This window comes from Eptesicus fuscus, chromosome 3 (genome assembly GCF_027574615.1).
Source record: "Eptesicus fuscus isolate TK198812 chromosome 3, DD_ASM_mEF_20220401, whole genome shotgun sequence".
NCBI classification, from domain to species: domain Eukaryota; kingdom Metazoa; phylum Chordata; class Mammalia; order Chiroptera; family Vespertilionidae; genus Eptesicus; species Eptesicus fuscus.
In genome coordinates, this window is record NC_072475.1 from 14,209,286 (window position 1) to 14,227,847 (window position 18,562).

Below are 18,562 nucleotides of genomic sequence, written 5' to 3' on the forward strand. Positions count from 1 at the left end.
AGGGACCAGGCCTGCAAGGGAGGGCAGTTGGGGGCAATCAAGCCTGCAGTTAGGGGTGACCAGGCCAGCAGAGGAGGGAAGTTGGGGGTGACTGGGCCTGCAGGGAAGGCAGTTGGAGGGGGACCCAGGCCTACAGGGGAGAGCAGTTGGGGGGATCAGGCCTGCAGGGGAGGGCAGTTAGGGGCAAACAGTCTGGCAGGGGAGCAGTTAGGCATCAATCAGGCTGGCAGGGGAGTGGTTAGGGGATGACCAAGCTGGCAGGCAGAAGCGGTTAGGAGCAATCAGGAAAGCAGGCAGGCGAGCAGTTGGGAGCCAGTAGTCCTGGATTGTGAGAGGGATGTCCGACTGCCTGTTTAGGCAGTCGGACATCCCTTGAGGGGTCCCAGATTGGAAAGGGTGCCGGCTGGGCTGAGGGACACGCCCTCCCCCCATCCCCGTGCATGAATTTCGTGAACCGGGCCTCTAGTCTGTGTATATACAGGGTGGACAAAAGTAGGTTTACAGTTGTTTGTATGGAAAATAATACACAAATAATAAATAATAATATAGGAATAAACTCTGTGTTTAATGTACTCACAACTGTAAACTTACTTTTTCCAGCTCCTGCATATTTTAAAAATACTAAATGCCCATAAAAATTTAGAAATAACTATAAAAACGGTCCATATGTATATATTTTTGAAATGACAGAGCAAACCTTCAGAAAAATAAAGGAGCCATAAACTTTTTCCAGGGAATAACAGTATTTTTAATTAGTTGAGATTAAACTTTAGAATTTATGACATAAATTTTTGTTGAATATTAATTATTAATCATAGAAAATGAAGAGTAGGGACAGGGCTAGGCAAGATGAACTAAAAGGATCTAGATGAAAAGGATCTCAAAAATTTTAGAGATCCTTTTCATCTAGAGAGAGAGTTTAATTGACTTAGGGGAGTTTCAGTTAAAAAATATTTAACAGATTAGCTTTTATAAATAAACACATCTATAAATATATTTTTAAAAATAGAATATGTTTTGCTTACATATATATATATTTTAAATATATTTTATTGATTTTTTACAGAGAGGAAGGGAGAGGGAGAGAGAGTTAGAAACATGGATGAGAGAGAAACATCAATCAGCTGCCTCCTACACACCACCCACTGGTGATGTGCCCACAACCCAGGTACATGCCCTTGACCAGAATCGAACCTGGGACCCTTGAGTCCGCAGGCTGATGCTCTACCCACTGAGCTAAACCGGTTAGGGCTGCTTACATATATATTTAAATAAAATATAAAATATGTTAAGTAATATAAACTATAAAAGTAAAAATATTCCCATATGTATATATACACTGACTTTTAGAAGCACTGAGTTCTGATTCTAAAGAAATATAACAATTATATTAATTCAGAAATTGATAATAATATTTAAAGTCATACAATATTTTAGTAAATTAATTTGTATAGTTTTTCCAAAAAAATTTAATAATGAAAAGTTTGCAGAGGAAATGTATGCAATTAAGGTTACAACATTAAATGTAGTGAATATCTCAAAATACCACCAACATACTTTTATTGAAAATGTATAACTATTATTTATATAGCACTTGCTACATATCAAGTACTATTGTAAATTATTTAAAGATTATCTTTATGTAGTCTTAACGGTGATTCTAATCTCTAATATTATTTATATAAGAGGAAACCAAGACACAGAAAGGGTGAGCAATTTGCCCAAAGTCACACAGCTAAAAAAGTGGTAAAATCAATTTGAATACAGAAGACAAAGACCAGAACCCATGCTATTACTCACTTTATTAAAATGCCTATTACAGAAAAAAATAAAAGCAATGAAATCAAAGTATTTTATTTCAAAACAGAATGAAAAATAAAAAAAGGCAATGATAAAACTTTCCCAAGTAAGTTTTTTTTTTATTAATGTTTTTAGGGTCATTTATCAATTTTGACAAACATGTAATATTTTTTCCTTGAAAAGCCAGTAACAATAACCAAAATTTATGAGCAATTACAATGTACCAGTCTGTCTACCAGATGCGCTAACTACATGGCATAATGTAATCTACATCCTAATGTCTGTACCCAAGAAAACATTGCCATTCTTCTGTTCCCAATGAGCAGAGGGAGGCTCCTCGATATGTGGTATGTGTGTCCTTCAGCTACGTGTAAAGGGCAGGGTCATAACTGTAACCCATGTTGGCCCTGCTCTGCTGGGTGTCACTTCTACACCATATTGTCTTCCTCCCCCTTAAACATACACTTTGATTCTTAACTCTGCCTCCTGGTGGCCTTCATTCTGCTTTGAATGTGTCTAGAGATACCTATTTCTTAAAATATATTTTATTGATTTTTTACAGAGAGGAAGGGAGAGGGATAGAGAGTTAGAAACATCAAAGAGAGAGAAACATTGATCAGCTGCCTCCTACACACTCCCTACTGGGTATGTGCCCTCAACCAAGGTACATGCCCTTGACCAGAATTGAACCTGGGACTCTTGAATCCGCAGGCCGATGCTCTATCCACTGAGCCAAACCGGTTAGGGCCCTATTCTTCTTGTTTACCTTTCTGATATTCAGGCTTTTGCAACTGGCTGATCCCAAGGAGCCGACCAGATAACCTTTCCTTCCCAATATTTATGTATTTAAAGAAAAAGAAAAAGGAAATATCAAATGCTGGACTATATTGTTGACATGACACTAAAATGAATAGATTCCTTACTGTCAAGGGATAAAAGAGAGTCCAATAATTTTCAGATCAAGATTTGAACCTTAACTACCTTATTGGTTGTCAATTGGCATTTTTCTAAATGCTTCTATCAGGCCCAATTTTTCTGTGGAAGGAGTAATTGGGTTGTTTCATATTGCTCTCATTGATGCTAAGGTCTTCACAGTTCCTGAAGTTGGCTTTTAGGGAAACGGATGCATGCCATATCATTTCTGTCACTCACAGTCCATCCAGCTGGCCCAGGTGTGACTGAGGTATCTGGATCCATCACCACTTTAAACGGGTAATGGGTCTTGTGGGAAACAGACTTGAGGGTTATAAAAATGTCATATCTCTAGTTAGTGCATCATCAACTCCAAAGTGTGTCCTTGAATCCACTTTAGATTCTTTTGAAGATATTTTCCCACATAAGCATGCATATTCAAACATTTATATTCAAGTTCAAATGTAAGAGCATAGGCATTGATGAAATATGACTTTGATAACCACACTGATAAGCATATTGAAAAAGGATCACAATGTGTTATGTTTTCCTAGAAATGGTGTGTTTAGAATACTGATCAGTGAGTTTTCAAAAATTTATCAGTCTCTCCCTATTGAAACAATGCACCCTTAGCCTCCTGAATGAAAGCAATAACAAGTTTCCCAGAGGCCTGTATTGTTCCTTCTCTATACCCTTGTCAGTTTAATAGTGCTTGACATGGTTTTAGCACATAAAACTCATGCCTTGCTCTTATATAATGAGATAGTGAGTCTAAAGCTCAATTTGGATGCTGAGCAATGTTTATCAATATTCTAAGACCGTTCATGATGGAAAAGTTCGTTGAGCTCCCGTTAATGGCATTGTGTCTGAGCCAATTCTAATTCCAATAAAGTGAACAGGTCTGTATTATACCCACAGTTCTAATCAAACAATTTTATATAACTGCACATGAGGTCATTGCAAAAGCCTGGACATTGATATTAAGAAACGTGTCATATTTTCTTAATAAATTCAAAACTGTTGTAACAATATTTTAGAATATGTATATCACGTAACTGTATATGTTTAATCTGTCATCATTTGTATTGAGAAATAAAGGTAAAGGTTATCTGAGATTTAAAATTCTCACACTCTTCTGGAAAACCTGCTCTGTAGTTGTTTTTAAATGTTTTTCCATAAGGTACCCAGAAACACTACAGTCTTTAAGACCCGTTCAGTTCAGGTGTTTCTTTAGTCCCTTAAATAAAATGCTTGGTTCTGAATATTAACAAGCTTTACTTACCTGCAATTTTTTCGATAGCTTATGTCTTTCTCGTAATTTTCAAACTGTTTTTGCCTCATATGTGAGCTCTTTAATGTTGCCTCACTGTCCCCAAACCACCCTCCCCATCTCTATGCCCAGAGGAAAATGGACCAGTGAATCCTTCTTTCCTTTCAACCCACATTTGACCAAGATCGGCGCTACTGTTAATGGTTTCAGAGATTGGGCTTCTGCATTACGTTTCATTAGGAGGAAAAAAATTAACAAACAAAATAAACAAACAAATTAAAAAACGACATGGAGTTCTGCTAAATAAAACTTTGCAACACAATGTCCTAGATCATGGTATATAAATTGCTAATCAGGGTATTGGAAATATAGGACTTTTACTTAATTGGTTAATATCTGTCACCTTCAGAGCCACAACCTCTCGACTCATTCTAAACCATGAAACAACAGACATTAAAAAATACAAATGTAATAATGTTTGTTCAAATTTTACTAAAAATTTCAAGACCGTGAAAACAGAACATAAGACCATGCACCATTTGTAAACCCATGATGCCCACCCACTTTAAACAGAGACAGAAAGTCTTTGTATTGGTATTTTAAATTAGAATTATTTGAAATTGGTTTACGTAGCCCTTTCCTACTTTTATGAATTCTGAAAGAGCTCATCTTTGGTAAACAAATAGAGGCAGCCATTCAAGCTCACTTCCTTCCTGAGGGTTGTTCCCCTGAAACACACGCTGAAAGACATCAACCACATCGCGCATCTCGGAGCGCCAGCACAGCACGCTGTTGACAATAAACTTGAAAGAGAATGAGGTCATGTATCAGCCAGCTTTGGAAAATTGCCTCTTTAAAATTCTCAGTTCCTTGACTGCAATACATATCCCTGTTTCCAATCTCCAGGACTGTAAAAAGAGCTGTAGTCCATTGGAGGTGATTTCTTTGGTAAAGGTAAGGTAAACAGTGGATCGCCCTATCAGAAATAAAACCCAAGGTATTAAAATAAGCAGCATGGCATCACTGCTTGTTCCACAAGGATCACCCTATTTTGAGGGGAAGCAACTGTGTCAATAGGGACTTTAATTAAAATAAAGTCATTTCCACTTCAGTTGATGGCCAGCTGGAGAGAGAGATCATCGTCACAGGAAGATTCTGAATGTGTTTAACATTCAGGAAAAGAGGAAGGAAGCTATTCCTCTGCTTCTGCAGAGGTAGTTTTTATAGGTTTATTTTCCGTCCTTGTCACTAATATAGTGGTCATAATAAATAAGAAATTCTATAGACATATGTAGTTTTATGAAGTGAATAATAAAATATAATATAGTTAAGTATAAGCATCTTTTTCTTAGCTGTTATTTTTAAATTAAATCAAATAGTACCTGTATGGATGAATATCAAAGTATAGCTATAACTAAACTGAGTTCAGATTGTAAAAGTTATGGACGTTCAGGACATTTTCTCTGAGCAGTAATTAACATTGTGAAACATCTGATTAAATGAAGTCAATAATTTTATGGAATTCTTACATTCAAGTCATTTTGCTATTTCCAAGGAGATACAAAACTGCTAAAGTTATAATGTCTGACCTCAGCAAGCTAACACTGTGTTGGGTAAGGAAAGGACTACTGGTGAAATGATGGGGTTTATATCAGTGCATCTAATGATTTTTAAGAAAATATATTTTATTGATTTTTTACAGAGAGGAAGGGAGAGGGATAGAGAGCCAGAAACATCGATGAGAGAGAAACATTGATCAGCTGCCTCCTGCACACCCCGCACTGGGGATGTGCCCACAACCAAGGTACATGCCCTTGACCGGAATCGAACCTGGGACCCTTCAGTCTGCAGGCTGACGCTCTATCCACTGAGCCAAACCGGTTTTGGCCAGTGCATCTAATGATTTTTAATGTACATCAATATTGATACATGTAATAACATTATAGATAAAGTGTTATGGGAAAGACCATCTGGAAGTGATTAAGTATTGTGAATAAGACAATTGAATAAGAAAATTAGGGTAAGTCTTATAATATTGGTGAACTGTGAGTCAACTATTGAAAGATAATTTATAAATGGAAGAGGAAAGCATATTCTAAACATAGAGAATAGGCAATTACAAAAAAGGGGGGGTTGACGTGTAGAAATTATAGAAACAGCTTTAAGACCCAGGCTGTTTTACTAACAGGCATGTATGGGTTATTGCAAGATGCCTCCTTTGTTACTCTTTTCTTCATTTCTCATAGTCATCATATGACTTATTCTGTATGAAAAGACATAAATAAATCCAAGGGAGGAAAGAGGTATTCAGTTCATAAAATGAATGGCTTTGGGATGAGCCTGTGAATTCCCAATTCAACTTACATTTTTCAAAGCTGAACCTCTCTTTATCAGATACCCAAGGGGTAAAGGTCATTTAACATGGAGTAGTTAGCTACAATGAGATTTTAAATTATTCCTTAATCAAGCTAGTTTAAATGCTTTAAAATATGTTCTTTGGCAGCTATATGGTTTCATAAATGCTTTCACTCATATAAAATCTTATGGTTTCCATTTATTCATTCTCCAGCACAATTTTAAAACAATATAATGGGACCTCAGGAAGAATCATCTGAGAATGTTTCCCCCCAGAAGTTTAAATACATTGCCTCTGGATGGATAGATTTTTACTTAATTAGTTTGTTTGTACTTACTTAACCTAACATATTTTATACAAACTTCTGAGTAAAGGCTCTAAGGCCTAAAGTATTTGAAATAACTAATGAAATGTGTGGATGTAAATCAACTTCTAATTATTCAGATGTGAATTCTGGACTAAAATTTTACACATCCTCAGTAACATCTTCATGATTTAATGTGTTTGTGCCTTAGCGATATAAATTAAATTTAGCACTTGTTTATTGTAAGCACATCTTCTCTATAAAGCAAATGATTACTTCATTTTTATAACAAGTAAGGCCAGTTATGAATAACATTCCCAGAGATCCAGACTTGAGCTATATCAACATTGATTCAATTAGGATGGGAAGAAGAGAGGGATTTAAGATTTTAGCTTGAGCCACTCATGAGGATATCAGTAATGGAGATAAGGAAAACTGAAAGGGGACTGGATTGAAAGTACAGAGAATAAGGTCCCAATGGAACATACTGAGTTTAAGTTATCTTGGTGATATCAGACTGGAAATACTAAAGAAGTGCACTTAAAAAGGATGCTGAATGAATACTTTTCAATTTAGTATATATAATGAATAAATAAGTGAATGATCAATTACAGTTTAAATTCTCAGAAAAGACTATATAAACTTCAGTGTGAAGATCATGGTTAAGACTATGGGATTAGATCCTCAGGCAGATCATGAAAAAAGAGATGAGAAAACTAACAAAACAGAACCTGAAGAATATAATCAAATTCTGGTGTCTGAGAGGAATAAGAGTCAGCAATTAATCCTGGGAATAAGGGGCCAGAAAAAAAAAAAAAAGAGAGAGAGAGAGAGAACCAAAGTAAAGGGTGGTTTAGAAGGGAAGAGGAATCACATAAGATAAGAACATAAGGGTCACTGAGCTTGGCCCTTATAAAATACATAATTGATCGCAACCTTAGAATACTGGAAATAATAGAGCACCCTATGCTGAAGCACATCCTATATAATAAAAGGCTAATCCTACCTAATAAAATGGTAATATGTAAATTACCATCACTCTGCTATGCCCAGGATTGGGCCAGAGGGAGGCACAGGGGGCGGGACTCGGGGTGGCCGGGGTAGCCGATTGGGCTGGCGGGATGCTGAGCTTGCATCACCAGCGGCGGTGCGAGCTCAGCGTCTGTGCCATGGCTGTGCTGCGGAACAAAAGGGGCCTCTGGGGCAGTGAGCTCATGTCCCGCCGCGAACAATCAAAATCAGGGTAGCTGGGTGCCTGTCTGCTCCGGCACCAGGCCTTTCGGAAGCCTCCGCCCCGCTGGAGGCTTCTGAAAGGCCTGGTGCACCAGCAGACAGGCACCCAGCTGCACTGCGATCGAAAGCAAAAGCGTGGGAGCTGGGTGCCTGTCCACTCCGGCACCAGGCCTTTCGGAAGCCTCCGCCCCGCTGGAGGCTTCTGAAAGGCCTGGTGCACCAGCAGACAGGCACCCAGCTGCACTGCGATAAAAAAAAAAAGCGTGTAGGGGATCCTACACGTGCATGATTCAATCATGCACTGGGCCTCTAGTATGCAAATAGACCGAATGGGCAAAATAAGCAGAACAATTGAACAACCAGTCACTATAACGTGCACTGATCACCAGGGGGCATGTGAGGAACATGGCGGGCATTGGCCACAGTGGGATGGTGGAGCAGGTGAGCGGGGGCGCCAGACCAAGGCATGGTACCAGTCGTTGTCATCAGGGCGAGAACTCTGGTGGTTACTGAAAATTCTTTGCTCACACACGCCAAGGTCCCACCCGGCGCTTGTACCTGCTGCCAGTGCTGGCCCCGCTTGCACCTGCTATCAGCACCTGCCCCACTCGCACCGGCAGCCGGTGCCTCCACTCGCACCTGCTGCCAATGCCTGGTGCTGGTTCCAATCACTCTGCACCATCAGAGGGTGTGTGGGGTGGCTGCTGGTCCTGATTTCCCCTGAGGGCTTCTCCACCTCCCCCTGCTCCTGAGGGGGGATCAGGGCAGCAACTGCTGCTCCCACCCTGATGGTGCTGGCCCCAATCACGTGCTGTCAGTGGTTGTGAGCAGGGCCGGCGCCGTCAGCACATGGGAGCGGCGGCGGCAGTGGGAGTGGGGCTGCCAGCAGACAGGGGACCAGGGGCCATGGCAGGAGGGGCCAGGCAGGGGCGGAGGATGGACTGAGACCCACCCCTCTGCCTACCACAGCCTTGTGGCCCACAGTTCCTTTCAAGGTGCAAGAATTCATGCACTGGGCCCCTAGTTTATTCATATTTATGTGAAAACAACCCTAATATTCATCATCAGATAAAAGGACAAACCAATGTGTATACATACAATGAAATATTTATCTTTAAAAAGGAGTGAAAATTTTTTTTTTAAATATATTTTATTGATTTTTTACAGAGAGGAAGAAGAGTTAGAAACATCGATGAGAGAGAAACATCGATCAGCTGCCTCTTGCACACCCCCTACTGGGGATGTGCCCGCAACCAAGGTACATGCCCTTGACCGGAATCGAACCCGGGACCCTTGAGTCCGCAGGCCGACGCTCTATCCACTGAGCCAAACCGGCTTCGGCAAAAAAAGGAGTGAAATTTTGATACATGCTACCATATGGATAAACCTTGAAAACATTATGCAAACTGAAATAAATCAGACAACAAAATGATATATTGTTTGCATCCACTTATCTTTTCTAAAAATATATATTTTTTTATTTTTTAAATTTATCTTCATTGTTGAAAATATTTCAAATGCCCCCTCCTCCTTTCCCCATTGACCCCTTATAGCCCTCCTACACCCTCCCCCAACCCCAGGCCTTCACGACACGATTGTCTGTGTCCATGGATTATGCATATGTACATTTAAGTTACTTGATTAATCTCTTCCTATCCACCCACCCATCTGAGATGCCAAGAATAATCGAATACATAGAGATAAGAAGTATGATAGAGATCACCAGAGCCCGAGGAGAGGAGGGAATGGGGACTTACTGTTTAAGGGATACAGAGTTTTGGTTTGGGATGTTGAAATTTTTCTGGAGATGAATAGTGCAAATGTAAAGAGACTTAATGAGACTGAATTGTGCACTCCAAAAGTGAAAATGGTAACTTTTATGTTAAGTGTGTTTTATTACAATAAAAACATTTTCTAGCACAACTTTTAAAAAAGTGTTAGTGTTCCCTCCTAGAATTGGAGGAACCATTTTTGTAATCTTATTAATAAACAGCAGGAAAAAGCAATCAATCATTTTGAATCCACTGAATGGATATTTGTTGTTTCTACTGAAAAGAAGTTCCCATTTCTCACAATATTCTGTTAGAAAAAAAAAAGTATGGGAATGTATCAATGTGAATTTTATTTTATTTTTAATGCCCTAGAGTGTGATTTTGGATTTAGAAAATACCATTCCAGTGTTATTTTTGGCTTTATAAATTAATACCCATTAAATTTCAAAACAACAAAAGCTTATTTCAAATATTTTAAATTTCAACTTAGAAATATTAAATTTATAAACCTGGCATGTTTTTAACATTTTGTCTGTTTCCAAGTCTTTGATACATTTTCTTAACAATGGAAATCCAATATAACTACAACTAATTGTATAAAAATTAAATTATGTTAATTAAAAAATTATTCAAATATCTTAATGTAATTTTAAGAGTATAGCCCTGGTCAAACAAGAACCAGGCCTCATAGGATTACATGAAACAAAAATATATAATTATGTAGTACTAAGTATGTCATATTTGTTTTACAATGTTGGTATGCCATGGATTGCTCAAAATTTATTTAAACAAATTTTTATGTTTAGAACATTCATTTCAGCTGTGTTTCAAAAAAACACTTACAACTGAAAGTAGTATTTATACTGTCAAGAAAATAATGCCATACCATTGAATAGATATAATTGACTAAAAATACATTTAAATTTTTAATAACATAATTTTGAATATATTAGAAAATGGTTTAAAAAGCTTATAGCAAATTAAAATACAGTGTCCTCTATTGCCTAAAATATATTTTTACGTGAAAAACCTACATATTTTGAGTATTCTATTTTGACCAATTCGTTATTTTGACCAATTTGTTTTCATCCAAGTTTCTTTCTTTCTTTTTTTTAGTGTTATTATATTTTTTATTATTTTTTGCACTGAATTTTTTAGTTTTTTTATTTTGTTCCCCAGAAAACATTTTTGCTTTATACATTAATTTTTCCCCCCCTTACCTTCCCACCCCACCCCTCACTCCTGCCTTATAGGTAATTTAGCAGGTAAGTGGTGTTGGCAAGATTGCAATTAAGCTATTTTACAACTCAGTTTTTCTTAGTGAATTTTTTCCTAAGATTATCTGCTGTAAGGAACTAGGCACAAAGAAAGTGGTTTTAAGAACTTAAAAATGAGTTGAAGATAGGACAGAACAGAAGAAGAAAAAAATAGGATTTATTAAGCTGAGGTTTGACACCATTATTTTAGCAGCAGCACACATGTAATATTGTGAACATTTTTATAATTCTTTTTTTTCTTTCTTTTTTTTATTAAGGTATTATATGTGTACATATCTTACCATTTTTATAATTCTTATAACCTAAACCCATTACCCAAAGTGCACAGTTTTTGACAATCTTCTTCTTTTCCTCCCTCTTCAAATGTACCTGAGGCTATGATCTTAGGTATAATCCTGTATCTACTGTGTGCCATGTCAAAAACACTCTGGCTCTGTTATTGAATTCCAAATTTTTTTCAAGCCCATGGATATCTCTCCTGCTGTCCCCACTCCTATCTCCTGTTACTTCTTGTTCCCTCCCTCCCTCCTTTCTTTCCTTCTTCCTTCCTTCCTTCCTTCCTTCCTTCCTTCCTTCCTTCCTTCCTTCCTTCCTTCCTTCCTTCCTTTCTTTTTTTCCTTTCTTTTTTTCTTCCCCTTTCTCTCTCTCTCTCTCTCTTATAAAATAGCTCAAATAATTCAATTGCAACCATCCTGTAGAAAGCAGTTTGGCTGAAAACAAATTGATCAAAATAATGAATTGGTCAAAATAGAATATTCAAAATATGTGGGCTTTCATGTAATGGTATCTTTTTTTAAATATATGTTTATTCGTTTCAGAGAGGAAGGGAGAGGAATAGAGAGATAGAAACATCAACAATGAGAGAGAATCATTGATTGGATGCCTCCTGCATGCCCCACACATGTGCCCTGACCGGGAATCGAATTGTGACATACTGGTTCATAGGTTGACACTCAACCACTGAGCCACACTGGCTGGGCATGTAATGGTATCTTTTAATCAACAGAGGATATTTGTGCATTTTAATTTGCCATAAGCTTTTTAAACCATATATATAATTGAAACATTTTCAAATACAGAACTGGAACGATTTGCATATTACCTCTTTATATAAATAAATAAATAAATAAGAATAAATAAATTTTAATTTATTATTATTATTTATTTATTTATTTATTTATTTATATAAAGAGGTAATATGCAAATCGTTCCAGTTCTGTATTTGAAAATGTTTCAATTCATCTAGGGTTATCCCCAAAAGATGTTTAATTTGTTTGGAAGTATAGCTTTTTTGAAAATAAGTTTTCATTTACATTTAAGATACACAGTGTATTTGAGGTAAAAGTAAAACTGTGAACCAATATTTTGATTTTGTGCATTAAAATTTTGCAGAGGGAAATTCTAGAATAATGTTATAATTAGTTGATTATTGAAGAAGCATGTAGGTAATCAAACTGGAATTATCTGATCAAGAAAACCTCAGCCTAGGAGACAGCCAGAAGATGCTCAGGGAAAGTTTTCCAAAATATATAAAAGAGCAATTAAGATTATTAGGATACCTTTCTTCCTCACTGCAGTTCTAGACATTGCCAGCTGACCTTGAAGCATCATCTGTTTTTTTGCCTTTCTACTGAACAGGTTATTTAGAAGTGCAAGTTCAAATACAGAAGATGGGTAGAAATGCAAATATTTCTTATCGATAGCAGGATGAATGATTTTTTAAAGTAAAGATACAATTGACTCCTACTCTGTAGAAAACATGATCCTCATTATTTCTTTTTATTTCCTTATAAGATATGAACCAATTTTATCTTCTTTGAACTTGTTTTAGCATCTTACTCATTGTTTCCACACTAACAAGTTAAACATTTGACACATGCTAATTTCATATTTGTATGGAACCATACTTTATCTTCTTATAAATTACTAGAGGCTCGATGCATGAAGATTCGTGTAAGAATGGGCCTTCCTTCCGCTGGCTACAGGCACCACCTTTGCTCTGGCTGGTGCCACCTTTCCACCTTCCTATGCTGCCTAGAGGCCCAGAGTGGCTGGGGTGGTTCAGAACGTCTGTGTCGTCACCATGGTGACAATGCAAGCATCCTGCCCCCAGCCGCTAGGTGCCTGTGTATGCAAATTAACCCGCTATGTTTGTTGGGTTAATTTGCATACTCACTCCTGATTGGCTGGTGGGCATTGCAAAGGTACAGTCAATTTGCATCTTTCTCTTTTATTAGTGCAGATGATTTAGCAGCGCTAGTAAGTCACAAATAATTCACAGATGAAGCTTTCTTGACTCTTCCTTCACAGGCTCTGATCTACTTCAAAACAGTTTAGAAGTAAGCTTTCCTGGAAGGAAAGAATTCTAGTCTAAACTTCCAATGGGCCATGGTGCCCTGCATTGGGTTGTTACAGTAGGAAGAGCATAAGAACTACTTCAGGCTCACAAGTAGGATTAGGGAAAACAGAGGAACTCACTGCTGTTCCCATTATTTATTGATCCGGAAGGAGCTTCAGTGAGGTCAACATTTAATGTCACTTTATGAGTCTCAATGGGTTATAATCATATATGATGAAATGCAGAAGACAGTTTTGATATCTCTTAAAAAGTTCTGTTCTCACTAGAAAAGTTCATTTTCACATCTACCTGACTTCAAAATTCACATTGAAAAGAATAATGTTGTTTTTTAAGATAAAATTTTATGTCTTTAAAAAGATTATGCAATCTTTAGATGTTCTTAATAATGTATTTTTTCCATCATTCCTATTTTGTTCTTTTGCTCAGCTGCAAAGTTAGATAAGACTCTGCAGATAAGTATTAATTTATTTTTTCCTTTGGTTTATAATTGCCACCCTTTGATATTTTCTAACTATTTAGGAAGTCTATCTTTGAATTTCAAAAATCAGGATTGTCATATTTCAGTACTTGGTATCTTTTTTTAAAATATATTTTATTGATTTTTACAGAGAGGAAGGGAGACGGATAGAGAGTTAGAAACATCAATGAGAGAGAAACATGGATCAGCTGCGTCCTGCACATCCCCTACTGAGGGATGTCCCCGCAACCAAGGTACATGCCCTTGACTGGAATTGAACCTGGGACCCTTTAGTCCACATGCCGAGGTTCTATCCACTGAGCCAAACTGGTTAGGGCAGTACTTGATATCTTGAATGATTCATTTTCCATATAATTGGTTTCCTACAAACATTACATTTTTTCTTACCCTTTCATAACCTAATGAATATATATTTTGTTTTGTTTCCTATTATTCTGAACTAGAGTCATTTTAACAGACTCCTAGAGTATGTTTCATCTCTCCAAAATGACATTCAGGAAACCACATCAGGATGGTTAACCGGCTTCATATTCTAAAGGAATCCCAAGACAGCCTCAAACTTTTTCCAAAAAGAAACACTAGGTATCCTCTTCATTCATTAATAACTTTGGGGTAAATAGTAGTATGCAAGAATAACTAGCTTTATAAGTGTCAATATGCAATGTTTACATTTCAACATAAGATGTGTTTTTAGTGCTTTAATATGTGAGCATTGTACCTGATATCACATTTATTCTGGATTTAATATACTCAGAACTCTGACTAGATATAACAAAAAGCATTGAACTTAGATGAATAAGTTCCAGAAATCTATATAGCATAATGCATATAGTTAACAATACTGTATTTTATACTTACAAATTTACTAAGAGGGTAGAACTTGCATTGTGTTTTTATCACAATAAAATACAGAAGAAAGACAGAAACTTTTGTAGGTGATGGAAATGTTTATAGCACTGATTGTTATGTTTGTTTTATGGGTATATAATTATCCCTAAATTCATTAAATTGTATACATAATGTGTATACACTTTTTTGTTAGTCAATTGTAACTCAAAAAGGGGGGGTTTTAAAAACAGAATTGTACATAGAAACAAATTGCAGACAAGCATTGTATTTAAGCCAGGCATGCATGGAAATATAACACAGGTATAAGTGGTCACACTAATTTGATGAAAAGAAAATAATAGACACTAATTATGGACTAAAAATTTTCTCTCGGTTTCCATGGAAATTTTACTAATCAAAAAAAAAATTGACAGTCCCACCATATCAACAAAAAATATTGAAGAACCAAACTGAAAATTAGGAATAGAAATGCATGGACATTCAAATACACATAGCTTGTTTAAATATTAAAGAAAACATTTTCAATTGTTTGATATTGGTGGGTGGTTAAAACATATTCTTTATTCATTTATCTTGTCAATAAACATGTCATTATTAAACCAATAAATAAATAACAGTAAGATGAGACATAATTTTCCACATTCATTTATTTACTGCAAAAGTTACTACTTATAGCTCCTGAACATTTCTAATATTGTGTATTATCCCATTTAATGCCACTCCAAAATAATTCTATAGAATTTTTAATCTTCTAAAGAAATTAAATAATAGTAGTTATAATGGCATTTTATAACAATATGGAAATTAAATCTACAGGACTTTAAAAATATGATTTTAGAGGTTTTGAAATATGGGCCAAGAAACTAGTTCTGAACCACTCTTGTTGGCTTACAAATCACCAGTGAAGATGTGAATTAAGCCTATAACCTGCTGTTAAATTATCAGATGCATTTGACTTAGGCTGGAATAAGAGTCTTTATTGTGAGCCTGCAGTTTCCACAAAAGTCTGTGTTTTCTGTCAGCTCCAGTTACCTTTCTGGAGATAATGACACTTTTGTGTCTCTCAGGAACTAGATACTCCTCTAAACATGCTGAAAAGCCACTCGAGGACTGTGTCCATACTATTGAGTTTGGAGAAAAATCACTCAGGCTGGCCTTTCAAACTGCCCTCCCTGCCCCACATTATACCCTGCTCGGGCTTTGCAGACCTATTTTAGTGTGTGCAGAAAAGAGATAGTAATTTACCTTTTCCATCTAATTGTTAACAGTAATGATAACACAGGGAGTATGAATTGGGGCAGAGGGTAATTCCTACCGATAGAGGAGAGGGTGAGTATCCTTTAAAAAAAAAAAATATATATATATATGTATATACACATACATATATATTTTGTTGTTGTTGTTGTTGTGTTTGTTTGTTTGTTTCAGAGAGGAAGGGAGAGGAAGAGAGAGATAGAAACATCAATGATAAGAGAGAATCATTGATTGGCTGCCTCCTGCACACCCCCTACTGAAGATAGAGCCTGCAACCCAGGCATGTGCCCTTGACCGGAATCAAATCCGGGACCCTTCAATCCACAGGCCAACCCTCTATCCACTGAGCCATACTGGCTAGGGTGTGAGTATCTTTTCTTAACTATTTCTTCAACAGCTTGAAGTTTTCACTGAACATATCTATTTCTTAGTTATTTTTAATTTTTTTCTTAGCTGGTAGTCTCACTGGGTTTTAGTCTTAAACATTCAATTCAATGATTTTTCTATTTTTTCATACTCTTGCAATTCTATGCATTGTTGACATTAAAGGGCTTTCACCTGTAGTTTTGAAATTCATAAAACTCTAAAAACAAATATTTTAATAACTCTTTTGGAAACAAAATCTGAAGTGAACTGACATGATATTGTATAGCCTTTACTTACTGTATTTAATATAATAAATATAATATAAAGATTGTTTTATTACAGAAAAATGTATTTTGAGGCATTGTCCTAGAACCTGTTGATGAATGCTACAAAATATACCATATATACACTCTAATAATTTTATAAGATCTGAGAAATTCTACGCTCCATATACATCTGGTCCTAAGTGTTTGGATAAAAGTTTTCGGATCTCTATGGCTTATTCCTAATTTTTTTAAACTCCATCATTGCTTAAACTAAAAATCTATTTCTTTCTCTTGTATCTTTTTCTTTCTTTTTCTTTTCTTTTCTCTTCTCCTCTCCTCTCCTCTCCTCTCCTCTCCTCTCCTCTCCTCTCCTCTCCTCTCCTCTCCTCTCCTCTCCTCTCCTCTCCTCTCCTCTCCTCTCCTCTCCTCTCCTCTCTTTTTCTTTTCTTCTCTTTTCTTTTCTTTTCTTTTCTTTTTTTTCTTTTCTTTTCTTTTCTTTATTATTCTTTCTTTGTGTCTCCAGTATCATCTCCTATGTGTCAACTCTGCTTCTGGTGTCTATACCCCTTCCCTGTACAGGTAGGCTATTGCTGCATAACTAACATAGAACTCCAGGTTTGAAAGCAGCAGTTGATTATCATTCAGATACCTGCAAGTTGGTCTGGTGCTCAGGTGACCCTAATTGGCCTCTGCTTCACTCTGTAGCTCTGTGAGTAGGCTGAGGGGGACAGATTCTGCCACAGTGTATAGGATACCTTGGTTCCCAGGTTCTTCATCTTACACGTGCTATTTGCAGGTGATGCAAAGGCTCAAAGGAACAAAAATTTACAGGTAAACTGTGAGGCTGGCAGAAGTGGGAATAGAAAGGAGACAAGACTAGAAATGAAAGAAACAAAAGACCAGATCTGGCATATATTTAATGCTAAATTTCTGCTATTTATCGTTATCTTTGAATGTAGAGAAGTTCATAATGGCTTATATGGGAATATGCATTCTAAGAATTAGAACATAAATAAAAACTGAAGAATAAAGTACTCTGAGTTCATTATAACCAATCCCCAGTTTAGGAAATAATGATATTTTTACCATCTAATTAAATATTCCCAATATGATCATTTTAAGGATTACTTACTCCTAAGATTATATATTGGAAATGTGTTTTTCATTAATATCTTTCCTAGCAGGGAACTATTACAAGGCATTATGAGAATCAATAGTGTATATTATACACAAATTTGATGTAGGAACATACTTACTGAACATTTATAAAAGGTCCTTCTATTTTAAATATCTCATTTAAAAACTATTTACTTTCAACAATAAATATAATTTTTTTAAAAAATCTTATACTTTAGCCCTGACCAGTTTGGCTCAGTGGATAGAGCATTGGCATGCTGACTGAAGGGTCCCAGGTTTGATTCCAGGCAAGGGCATGTACCTTGGTTGAGGACACATCCCCAGTAGGGGGTGTGCAGGAGGCAACTGATCAATGTGTCTCTCTATCCCTCTCCCCTCCTCTCTGTAAAAAATCAATTAAATATATATTTTTAAAAATTCTATACTTTAAGTGTATTTAAATATCTTATTTACATAAATGCTATTCTATAAGTAGCAATTTTTCACAGATTTATGAAATTCAATATTTGTACTTGGAACTGCAAAGTAATAAACACTTTCAATTGAATTATTTAAAAAATGGTAGGTTACAAAGTTACTTAACATGGGGAAATTTGGCATCCGTTTCAATAAGGAAAGAGGTACTTTTCTAGCTTTTGATAAATGAAACAGTTTTCTTTCATTTCACTGGGTTTCATAAACTCCTTTTCTGTAAATGCAATTCCAAAATCCATCAGCTTGGGGCGTTTGAGAAAGTGCAGGTGCTCAGTCTCTTCTCCAGCCTACTGCAGAGAACATTCTAATACTGGGAACTGGGAGTCTTCATTGCCGTAAGCACTCTGGTGACTCTTAATTACAGTAACACACTGCATCACTGTAACCCACCCCCTATTCTTTTGACAATTTTTCTGTAAATGATGAGTTACATGACTAATATGTAACTCATAGGT